The 12,867-nt window shown below is 34.9% G+C and overlaps 1 protein-coding gene across 1 annotated transcript in view; it reads right to left on the bottom strand.

Moving 5' to 3' along the window:
- The window catches only part of LOC116170678 (laminin subunit alpha-1-like), an 83,304-nt gene that overhangs the window by 41,292 nt on the left and 29,145 nt on the right, over positions 1–12,867 (bottom strand). The gene's annotated exons all lie outside the window — the stretch shown is intronic.

Below are 12,867 nucleotides of genomic sequence, written 5' to 3'. Positions count from 1 at the left end.
ATGGATTCTAATTATACACTTGTTTGTTAATATACTATTAAACTCAGCCGCTTCCTTACGCAAAAGTCAATTATCGTATTTCATTGAACCTCCATTTAAATATGTTTAATCAAAATTGCTACATACATTCACAATTTGAAAAGAAATAATTTATAAACGTGGTTGTTTTTCTTCGCAAAAGTTCAATTTTGGGGTGGTCGGGCGATAATTATTGACTTATTTTCCAGAAAGTTGTACTTTTTTCAACAATATCGCAGTTTTATACAAGAAAAGTTATGACATATTCGTACTGATATTTTTGTAGTAGATTTGTGTTTGCCTTAGTTCTTTAGTTCGCCGCTAGAGGCCATCCGAGTGTTATAGGTTTCTGTTACAATAGTTTTATGTTTTCCCGCCAAATGATGTTTTTCTATGGCACTTCAAATTCCATTCCTTCTTTAATTTGATCTTGTGTACAGGAGTATTTTATCCGTTCCTTGTACATGATAACTCACGAACGATTTCGAATTTTCAAATTCTGTGTTCACTAATAGGTAGACAATTGTCAAGGGACTCGCTGATTAAATTTTGGTCATTTTGACTTTCTGTCCGTCCGTCTGTGTTGGTCGCTCGTTGTCCATATTGGTTTATTGCTTTATTGTTTTTACAAACCGACAATAAGAATGGTTATAATTTCGTATGGTCTCACATAGTGTTAACATAGGGCTTCGAAAATTGACGATCCTTTCCCTGGAAATAATTCAAACCAAAGATAACTCAAACGAGGTATTTCAAGAGAATAAATAAGCTTTAATAAACTTGTAACAAATGTAGCAAACGAGCTCCTTGGTCAATGAAAATTTAATCAGTTCTTCTTGAGTAATTATAACATAATACTGAAAACAGAATTGGAAAATTCGAAACCGTTCGTGTACACAGGCGGACGGACGGACGGAAAGAAGGTCCAAAATCATTGAACAGAAAGATACCTTGTAAGGGTTATAAACATGGAGAAACTTTAACTCTCACTATCAAAATGCCTAAGCTAGTTTAAAGTGCACAAACATACAGACGGGCGTGGCTATTGAGTGCGTAAAATTATAACAAACATCTTGTCAACAACTACTTGTTAATTATATTCTATTCATTTACTCGAAATCGTTGCAGTTCGCTCGTTGGTGTACAAACTAAAGTTGTTAAGCAAAAAAAATGGTTTTAATTTCTTGTTGGTAATGACCCCTCTCCCTACCTTCACTTCTTGTGATGTAAATTTGCTTTTTTTGAAATTTCATTTTGAAGTTAGAGGTTTAGAATTTGAAAAATTAATCATTGCGCAGCATTGAAATTTGCGGATCAAAATAATAAGAGGTTTTTGACATTATCTTCCAAATAAATGGTGGTTTAGGTGGCATCAGAAAGAATAAATTGATCAACTGCAGTGCAACGTGTTCTTTTCTATGGGTCTTTGTTTTGGAATTGCTTTCGGAAATCGGTAGAGTCATAAAGTCTGGAGTGTGTATCATATTTCATCTTTTTAAATGGGACGATTGGGTTACATTTGCATATCACCATGATAGCACTCAATATCATGGAACTTGTAAAATTGGCATATTTGGAAAAGACTGAGGAACTCTAATTTGATTCGTAAGGCGGAAGTAACCAACAATTAAACAAGTCTATTTTCCATTTTGTGGGTGATTAATTAAAAGATTGAGTTGGAGTCATTTCTTTTGAAGGAATTCGGTTTCTGGTCCCGCTAGAGAACAGTACTTCGTGGTTTCAGAAGAGGAAATTCGCAAAGAGACCACCGTTGCAACCGTTTAGTGGTCCCTGTTACTTAAAAAAAAGGTAGATCAGTATTCTATTAGGCAGTTTTGGCTCCACCACTAATAAGATCTTGTCAAAGGCTACCAGAGTCCCTTTGCCGGCACCTAATTACAACACCCCGTTCGCTCGTCAATCGCATTTAAAGTTTTCACCCCACCATCCGTCAGACCTTGCCGAGAGGTACTACATTTCCTTTGTCGGTACTCACTTCATACAAATGCGCCATTTTGGTGGATTTCGCTAAAAATCCTCCACAAAATAGTACTCAATTTTTGTGACACGTCGCATAGCTCGAGCTTCTATTATCCACACGAGAAAGAGAGGCCACGATTCGAGCTTGAGAACCTTAAATCGCGTTACAAAATTCGCAGCGTTTGGGCACCTGAAGTCAACTACCCCTCGAAGAGGCCGGTGGTCAATTTTGCTACAAGGAAAAAAATCAAATTTTCCCCTACGGAGGAGTTGTGCGCGTTTGCAAGATCTTCCGACGACACCAGTTTGAAAACAATCGGACCAAATCTTAAGATAAGAGTGAAAAATCACCAAATTAGTAAATCAAGCTCAGGGATGGCGCTCAGATGTCGCCGACCACACACCATGTAGTCCCGTCCCTAAATTATGTAATTACACGGCCGGTAGGGACACGTACACGTGTCTTCCCCTTCTACCAGCGATCTTTTATGGCCCCAATTCCCTTAAATAGACGTTTCTAAATAGTGAAAAATTTATTTATTTAATCAATTTGAGTTGCAAACAGGACAAACCTAAAATAGCAACTACATCGTATTGAAAAAAATATAAACCAATGGTAAATGTGACATTCCACAAGCATAATCAAAATAAAAGCTTAAATAAGGTTAACAGAGTAAATTAAAATATAAATAAAATATTAAAATAAAAATAATTATAATTTTAAACACATAAGTGATAAATTAGTATGCAGGACACAAGTGATGTGCTACTTAAATTCAACAAAGAGTAGAGGCAAACAAAATGTAATTACGTACGCAGTATGAAATAAAATTAAAATTAAGATACAGTAAAATAAATGATGTATGGCAAGATAGTAAATGCGATGCGACGTGTAGAAAAGGAAAAAGGATAAATAACGAAGTTAATAAACCGAATTAAGAGATTTCAAGTAATATTTTAAATAATTTCTTTTTAAATAAATTAAAGCTAAACGAAAAAATGTCCAAATTTCGAAAAGCATTGTTATTAAACAACAAAAACATTCTATTCATTGGGGCATTATAATAGAAATTGGTTCTAGCTTGAGATGATAGGAGAGGCTGTTGATGACGAGGGACATAGGAAGGAGTAATCATTAGAATTTTGGAAAGTAAGTAGTTGTCAAGAAGGTGATTGATAATTTTATATAAGCACATAACATCAATCTTAGTTCTATGCAAAGATAATGGACAGATTTTAAAGTTGACACAGGCAGTTTTATAATCCACATATTCAACATTAAACTTTTTTGAAATAAACTTGAGAAAAGTTTTCTGAACGCGTTCAATGTGATCACTGTAGGTAATGTAATAGAGATTCCAGATCACAGAGCCAAAGTTAAGACGACTAAACACATACGAAAAATATAAGAATTTAAGAGCTTCAATAGATTTAAAACTCTTAGTGGCACGATATTTTTCCATTATTATAAAAAATCTAGAAGTAAACAGGAGAGAGGAAAGGTGGCCACCAAATTGTCAGTCATGGTACCGGATAATTTTATAAACAGAAGCCATGGAATATAAATACAATTGTTTTCATAGAAACCATCAATTAAAGTTAACAAAAGATGGAGTAACACAAAATAGGAAACAGGGGACCGTCATACCTCTCTTAAAAGTCAAGAAGAATAAAAATATTAAGCTTTTGTCAGTTCACGTTAAGTTAAAGTTTGGTTAATAAAAGTAACCCCCTCACCCCAAACATTTTTGGCAGAAACTCCATTACCTTCAAATCTGTGCGCCATTTAGATTTATAGCACTTATTTATGATTCTAAGAAGTTATGCACATAAGGTTTTTGCTAGTATGAGATAAACTGTCTGTGAATGTTTCTAAAAAAATTCCTGTATACGCCAAGAAGATTTAATAAAAGCACCTCAGCAGATGATTTAATAAAACTTACATGGAAATCTTTAAGGAGGATTCAAAGAGGACCTTTTAAAGGTACTGCAACGTAAATTTAATTACGTGGTTTTATTTAGGTACAATTAACTAACAATACTGTCTTAAACTGGGTAAATTTTTAACAGTAGTTATAATTTTTCACTTACTTATGGCACAATCGCAAAACACGTTATATTTCCCGGAAAGATTACGTCAAATCCACCTTCGTTCTTATCGCCGATGACTAATATTTCATGGCGCCTCGATGTCTATCGAGATTTCTGCAAAATTCGCTACAGTACTAAGAAGACTTGAAACAAATGTATAAAAAGTCAAGTAAAAGGAATCCAAGAAGAAAAAAGAAATATTTCCTAAAGACTTTCGAGGGGTCGCCTTTTTAAGAAGACTTTAAAAATACCTAATTCTAAAACAGCCCTTGTTATTGCTCTATGAAGATTTTTAAAATATTGTTTATGAAAATTACATCTTATTCCGTTAGTCTGTCTGAGAATTTCAGAGAATCCTAAATTGGTTCGTTTACAAGGCGACTATAAATTACGAATGAAATTTAAGAAGCCGTAGAAATTGAACCTGTAATTGTTCCGAGTAAATCAACATCTTATTGGTAGAAAAAAACAACACAAAAGTTTATGGTCCACCCTTACTTCTATAATTATTTCGATATCCAGCTGAACGCACTTGTAAATGCTGTCCAGATCACGCGATGAGAGCAGAATAGAGCTGCATCGACGAAGGATACAGAGAAGGAGCTGCCGGTGATTGCATAATTTAAACGATTTTTCAACATTTATGTATTTTGTAGCGCACGTGCCGTAACTTTGAACTAATCCTTTTCTTTTTATAAGAACGCCTCGAGTTTTTTCAAAACGACAAATAAGATCCTATTATATTAGGGGTGACACGCGTGTCCTACCTGTGCGAGTACAGAAAAAAAATCCCTTTGCCAACGTTTAATGCTCGATGACCTTTACGAGAGGGTAGAGACACTCGGTGGGTAGTCTTAGTGTTTAAAAAGGGAAGAAATAATGAGGTATTGTTAAGTTCGGTCAGATCCGTATTTAAATCTATTCTGTTAAAAAGTTTGGCGGTTTGAAAAAAATCGCCCCCGAGTGAGTTTAATGAAGAGCTTTACCCTCGTGTACAAGCACTTTTAAAACTCGTATAATAAGGACAAAGAACAAAAAGGCAATAAAACAATGAAGTCATCACAATGGGGACACTCCTTCAACAAAAAAAAACCATTAGTCCTTTTTCTTTTACAATTTTGGGGAAGTAGTCGAGTGAATCTTGAATTATGATTTCGTGAAAGGGGAAGGTCATTGTTTCCAACAGGAAATCTCGCGAAGGACCTCGTCGTATCGTTTCTAATTGTGGAGGGTTTCGGCAATAAATACGCTTCCTATTAAGGATTTGAAAGAAAATTCCAAACATGCACTTCGGAAAATTTATTAACCAATTAATTTTAAGCGTATTCAGTTTTGTAATGTGCATAACGTGTTTAGAGAGTGTACAAATCAATTTCTAATTTATATTTTTCTAACTAATACCACGAGGATCTCCACAGTTGGGTGGCTAAATCGGCTGCGACGCGTTTTAATAATTAAAAAAATACAACGGAAAACCATGCCAGATGAGAAACTTATTTTCACATCAAAATTTGCATTCCCGAAATTTTTCACATAGTGTCAACACGCGCGTCGCGGTTTTATTGGTTACTTTTACGACGGCGGTGATATACCGGGTGTCGTTATTGTTAATTTTAGATCGCAACCAATCAAAAATGTTGTGAAATTTCTAATGAAACGTCCGCAGATCGCAGGAATGTTGGTAACTGTTTATGGCTAGGATTAAATTGATTTAAATAATGTATTCCTAGACATTATTAATTACAGTTATTTGTCAGCTAAAAATAAGAGACGGTAGGTATACATTCAATTAGGGTTTCCTCTTCGTGGAAGAACAAATTATTTTAATAGTCAATGTTTAGAAAAATGGTCATTATATTAATTTGTTCTCAAATGTTTTCTAAATTAAAGTTTATATCCGACATTTATTAGCATATAAAAAATTTCAAAATTGCCAAGAAGATATTTTAATCAGAATCACTGTGCTCATCCTATACATTGGTGGATTCCACCTATGCATTTATACCCCCTCCTATTCCTTACGTGTACTTATAATCAAAATTAGGTTTATTCAAATTCCAAAATTTGGGTAACTTTATTTTATTTTTTCCGCGAGAACTACGTGCCAGAGAAGAATGCAAGTGATGGTGCAAATTGCCAAATTTGATATCTGGAGGTCTTGAGGGACACGAAAATAAAGAATCCAAACCTTTTTTTTAATTTCAAACCCGGAAAGGTGAAATCTTGTTCCTTCTTTAGTCACATTTTGATATGGATATCAAATTTTCAATTTTGTAAGTGATCGTTCGAAGTTCATGGGCGGGCAATAACAAAGAGAAGATGCGAAAGGTGTCCCTTCCCGTTGAGAATGATAGGTGGTCGATACTAGTCACCGGCTGATTCGATGTTAATCGGCGGTTGATACGTAAGAATCGGTCTATGGAAGATGCTACCGGTGCCCAGAGTTTCCCTTTTCGTTGGTCGATCGGAAAAGTCGGTCTTTGCCAGATGCAAAATGCAACCCTCTCTATGACTTCCTTCTTTCCTAAGGCATTCAAGGCTTTCAAACGTGGTTTTATTAAGGTGACATGGGACTGTCGCTTATTTTATGGGTAAGTCGAACTAAACCTGAAATTGTGTTGCATATTATACCTATTATGCAAAAATGAAAATTTTGGGAAGTTTGCCTCTCCTATGTAATTGTTTGTCACCATTGAACACTCTGTAACGGTGAGAGATACAGTGTAAGTTAAATGGGGGGCAAAATTGTCCCTTTAGTGGCTGACGAAACGCTTTTGAAATTTTTGAAAAATCTTTGAAAACAATATCACCGAAAAACTGAAACTGTTAGCACTTTCTATGGGCACTTTTTTTCGGTGAATCTGAATCGGTTATCAGAATTTCCATAGAACACTAGCTTTTGGAGATACAGGCTACTACTTTCTTATTTCTTAAAGATTTTTCAAAAATTTCAAATGCGTTGTCACCCTTGTCACCGTTGTCCCCATTTAACATGTATTTCTCATCGTTGTGGGGATCCTAATGGTGAGCCACGAATTTAAACCACCCTGTACAGTGTACAGTCAGGTATTCGTGAAATTCTGACAATTTCTGTGGTTCAACCTAGAATTGCAGTAGAAATTTTTCAATTTCAAATTTCAATTAAGGATACGTCTTTATTTTATAAAACAAATCACAAAGTAAATATGTAATTAAATTTTTCATAAGTTTTTATACTGGTAGCGCTATCTAACGGTAAAATTATAGCACCACCGAAAACCATATCGAAATTCTTTTCTTCAATTATCGATCTCACAAGTAATCTAACTCAAAATAGACTAGAGCCTGCACATCTACAGTATAGCAGAAGGCTTTTAGTGAAAATTTAAAGTCTCTAGCTATTGTAATTGCTGAGACCTCAGTCGGACAGCTAGCCAGCCATAACGAACATAATACCATCAATAAATGAGCTAAAAATGCAAATTGTGGGACACGTATCTCTATGCACCTGTTGGTATTTAGATATACATACAAAAATTTTGAAAAATCCTGACAATTTTTGTGATACAACAAAGAACTGTAATAGGAGCTTTCCAACAATAATTTTTGAATGTGTTATTTAAAAAAAAATGCTAATAATGGGACATGTGTCTTTGTTATGCGCCTGTTGGCACTCTGTGCCGAGATGCGCACGGGTAATTTCCTGAACTTCTGAAAATGTCCGTGGAGTGCAGTTGAAATTTTCCAAAAATAATTTTACAAGCGTTATTTTAACCCACGTTTCAAAATAAAAAAAATGCAAAGTATTGGCACCCAATATAGAAGTACACAAAACATTTTTCGAAATTATTCCGCATTAATTTCATTGTCGTTTCCAGTAAATCACCATGAGAGCACTGAGGGTTATAGGTAAACGGTTATCGAGGTTTTTTTTCTGGATGGTTTTTAACCATCCCCGGTTGTAATATAATTTTCCCGAAAACGTCACTGAATATTAGTTTGCGGGGAGTATGTGTTGGCTGGGTTGTAATCTATACCCCCCAGCCCCACCGGTCATATTCTCTTCCAAAAAATGTGTAGCCTTGAAGAGTCTCGTGATTTCTTCTTGAACCCGGTGAGTGTGGGGGGATGGAATGCCCCCCAGTACCCGTTAGTTTTATTGACATTTTCATTAAAGTACCATGACCACACTGAAGGTTATAAGGAAAAGGTAATCGAGGTTTTCTTTGCTGGGCGGTTATTAATCATCTCCACTTTTAAAATAATTTTCCAGAAATCTTCATCGAATTTTACTTTTCTGGGGGTATGTTTTGCCGAATTTCGACAAAAAATTCAAAGGGCTGTAACTTTTGATCGAGTAGCCCGATCTTAGAACTGTTTGAAATTATGGATTCTACAGGCCACATTCTATAAGTAAATATTTTTTCCCGGTCGATCTGAAACAACTTTTTTCTTCGAGCCAAAAAAAAGGCAGTGTTAACCTTTCTTTTTTTACCAAAAATCGACTGCACCAAAATTTCTCGGGAAAAAACTTTTTCTTATTAATTTTGGTGCGTAGAATCCAAAACGATTCGCACTTTTCCGATTAGACGTCTCAATCAAAAGTTATGGGCAAAAAACGAATTTCGACAAAAAATTATTCAAAGGGCTGTAACTTTCGATCTAGTATCCCGATCTTGGAACTGTTTGAAATTATGCATTCTACAGGCCACATTTTATAAGAAAATATTTTTTCCCGGTCGATCTGAGACCACTTTTTTCTTCGAGCCAAAAAAAAGGCAGTGTATAACCTCCTTTTTACCAAAAACAACTGCACCAAAAAATTTCTCGGGAAAAACTTTTTCTTTATTAATTTTGGTGCGTAAGAATTAAAACGATCGCACTTTATTCCGATTAGTTCGTCGCAAATCAAAAGTTATGGCAAAAAACGAATTTCGACAAAAAATTCAAAGGGCTGTAACTTTTGATCTAGTAGCCCGATCTTGGTACTGTTTGAAATTATGGATTCTACAGGCCACATTTTATAAGAAAATATTTTTTCCAGGTCGATCTGAGACAACTTTTTTCTTAGAGCCAAAAAAAAGGCAGTGTTAACCTTTCTTTTTTTTACCAAAAATCGACTGCACCAAAATTTCTCGGGAAAAAACTTTTTCTTATTAATTTTGGTGCGTAGAATCCAAAACGATTCGCACTTTTCCGATTAGACGTCTCAATCAAAAGTTATGGGCAAAAAACGAATTTCGACAAAAAATTATTCAAAGGGCTGTAACTTTCGATCTAGTATCCCGATCTTGGAACTGTTTGAAATTATGCATTCTACAGGCCACATTTTATAAGAAAATATTTTTTCCCGGTCGATCTGAGACCACTTTTTTCTTCGAGCCAAAAAAAAGGCAGTGTATAACCTTCCTTTTTTGCCAAAAATCAACTGCACCAAAATTTCTCGGGGAAAAACTTTTTCTTATTAATTTTGGTGCGTAGAATCTAAAACGATTCGCACTTTTTCGATTAGTCGTCTCAATCAAAAGTTATGGGCAAAAAACGAATTTCGACAAAAAATTCAAAGGGCTGTAACTTTTGATCTAGTAGCCCGATCTTGGTACTGTTTGAAATTATGGATTCTACAGGCCACATTTTATAAGAAAATATTTTTTCCAGGTCGATCTGAGACAACTTTTTTCTTAGAGCCAAAAAAAAGGCAGTGTTAACCTTTCTTTTTTTTACCAAAAATCGACTGCACCAAAATTTCTCGGGAAAAAACTTTTTCTTATTAATTTTGGTGCGTAGAATCCAAAACGATTCGCACTTTTCCGATTAGACGTCTCAATCAAAAGTTATGGGCAAAAAACGAATTTCGACAAAAAATTCAAAGGGCTGTAACTTTTGATCTAGTAGCCCGATCTTGGTACTGTTTGAAATTATGGATTCTACAGGCCACATTTTATAAGAAAATATTTTTTCCAGGTCGATCTGAGACAACTTTTTTCTTAGAGCCAAAAAAAAGGCAGTGTTAACCTTTCTTTTTTTTACCAAAAATCGACTGCACCAAAATTTCTCGGGAAAAAACTTTTTCTTATTAATTTTGGTGCGTAGAATCCAAAACGATTCGCACTTTTCCGATTAGACGTCTCAATCAAAAGTTATGGGCAAAAAACGAATTTCGACAAAAAATTATTCAAAGGGCTGTAACTTTCGATCTAGTATCCCGATCTTGGAACTGTTTGAAATTATGCATTCTACAGGCCACATTTTATAAGAAAATATTTTTTCCCGGTCGATCTGAGACCACTTTTTTCTTCGAGCCAAAAAAAAGGCAGTGTATAACCTTCCTTTTTTGCCAAAAATCAACTGCACCAAAATTTCTCGGGGAAAAACTTTTTCTTATTAATTTTGGTGCGTAGAATCCAAAACGATTCGCACTTTTCCGATTAGACGTCTCAATCAAAAGTTATGGGCAAAAAACGAATTTCGACAAAAAATTCAAAGGGCTGTAACTTTTCATCGAGTAGCCCGATCTTAGAACTGTTTGAAATGATGGATTCTACAGGCCACATTCTATAAGAAAATATTTTTTCCAGGTCGATCTGAGACAACTTTTTTCTTAGAGCCAAAAAAAAGGCAGTGTATATGATTGAGTGTTTTAGAAATCAAGAGTGGAGGCACATTTTTTGTGCACGTCATAAGTTGTTGAATTATTGCATTTGAAAAACAATGGATATATTTTTCTCTTTCCAACATTACAAAGTTATGAAATAGTTTATGTTTGTAATAATTGTAGATTTGTAGCCTATGTTTACCGGTTTATTTGTTGAAACAACTAAATGTATCTTTGATCTGTCAAAACAGGAAGTAAAGAATCGTGATTTATATAGGTGTTACATTGGTGTCACTTTAAAATGTTCGAAAATAAAGCGACACATGCCTCATTTATTAGAAAAACCATGACTATAGGATATAGAGCCAGGCGGAGAACGCGAAGTTGCTTCCATAACTTTGCAGGGGTATTCAAATAAACAAGCAATGATTGGTATTTAGAGTAGTACACAAAAATAAACCACTGAGAGCTTTTTAATTGCAAGCTCTGCTGCAAAGTATTACATTGTTACAAAGACAAGAAATGGATGTGCACTGCTATTTCAGAAAATCTTTTCGCTACACGCTTTTGTATAAGAATAGCAAATTAGACAGCCATTATTGAAATAATTTTCCGGTAGAGTCATATTTAGCGAGACATATGCTATTAAGAAGAAAAGTAAAGGAAAAGATCGAATTAATGTAAACTACAAAAGTGAAAAAAGATAAGGAGGTAGTTAGCGGGAAGTTCTCATTCGAGTGAAATTTCAAATTTGAGGAAATTAATTCCAGTCAACTACAAAGATTTCAATTACCTTTTTTTTAAAATTCAAGTTACCCTTTTGCCTGTTTTTCCTAATGTTAATTTGAAAGGCGAAAAGTCGAACCTCATACTTTTGAATTTGAGCATCTATGAAGTTGGTAAGATCCGCAGGATGCACGTTGAACAAAAATGCACTGCTAACTTTTAAGTTAACTTGCAAATAATGCAATATTGAAAGGTTTTGAGCCCCTGCTGATTCTCTCAACTTCAGAGATCCGTTTGAACCTCGCTTTGGCCGAGTGAACTCTGTGAATCGCCCATTTACTTGTACAAGACAATTAATGATGCCCTACTGCAGCGAGGTTTAGCAGTAGATCATTGAAATAAAGCAATTTTTACTAAAATACAAGTGTAGGAGTGTACCGAAATTCTTGTGTAGTTTCCTACCTTTCGACAGGCATAGCAATCCACAAAACGAACATTCACTTACAATCTCGCGAAACAACTGATATCTACCAACAAAATTTTGCGTTATCAATTCGAACTGGTTCCTCGACATTCATTAGTAATACGTTTTCGCCGGCGGTATCTAAAGCAATTACTCATCTTTCATATTGTCATTTTATGCCACCTTGACTTGGATGTAATTCATTTATTCAAAAATACACCATGACCAAAATCCTTTCAGGTGCATCCCAACGTATTTTTAAGTTTGGGGCTGCAGTTGGGACAAAAAATGCCTGCATTTGCTTAGTAAAAAAACACTCAACTTTCAAGTATACTATAAGGCTATAACTAATCAGGAAGATCTCCAAGAATCTCATTGGATTACTTCCAAATCGCGGCGGAGATAAATATCCCCAAATTTTGAAAGGTTCAATTTTTGAAGCCCCAAACCTCAACTCGAAAACGGATCAAAATTAGTGTTTGAAAAACGCTGATAGCCTTCAACTCTAACTTAAAAGTTTAGAAGACTCTATAGTTGCTTTAATCTTCAACTCAACACTTTTTACCACGAAATTTAGACTTGAAGATCTTTAACTTTCAACTTGAAATCCTTAATTTTAAAAGCGTTAAAGACTAATCCGATAGGCGTCCTATTTCTGATGCATAAAAGTAAAAGTGTATAATAAATTCAAACTAGAAGTTTGATGAATACTTATTTACAGTTCTTTAAATTCTAAACAAAAAAATTTCTAATGTCGGGATTGGAGGATGAGCAAATAGTAGGGGAGCTGGTAGACATTTTTGGGGTGGTATACGAGCCCAGCTGCAAACTTTCAAATTTCAAACCTATCAACCGCAATTTTTGAGCTGAACAAGGTTGCAAATAATACAAAATTGAACGTTTTTTAAGCCCCTAATCCTCGCTCTAAACATTTACTAATTAGTTAAATACCGATGTTGCGTGACTAATTTTTGAGTAAATTTGTTTTTCGGCTGATAATTGCATTAGAAGGGCT

Source organism: Photinus pyralis, unplaced genomic scaffold (genome assembly GCF_008802855.1).
Source record: "Photinus pyralis isolate 1611_PpyrPB1 unplaced genomic scaffold, Ppyr1.3 Ppyr1.4_LG5, whole genome shotgun sequence".
NCBI lineage: Eukaryota > Metazoa > Arthropoda > Insecta > Coleoptera > Lampyridae > Photinus > Photinus pyralis.
This window is presented reverse-complemented; position numbering and strand designations above follow the sequence as displayed.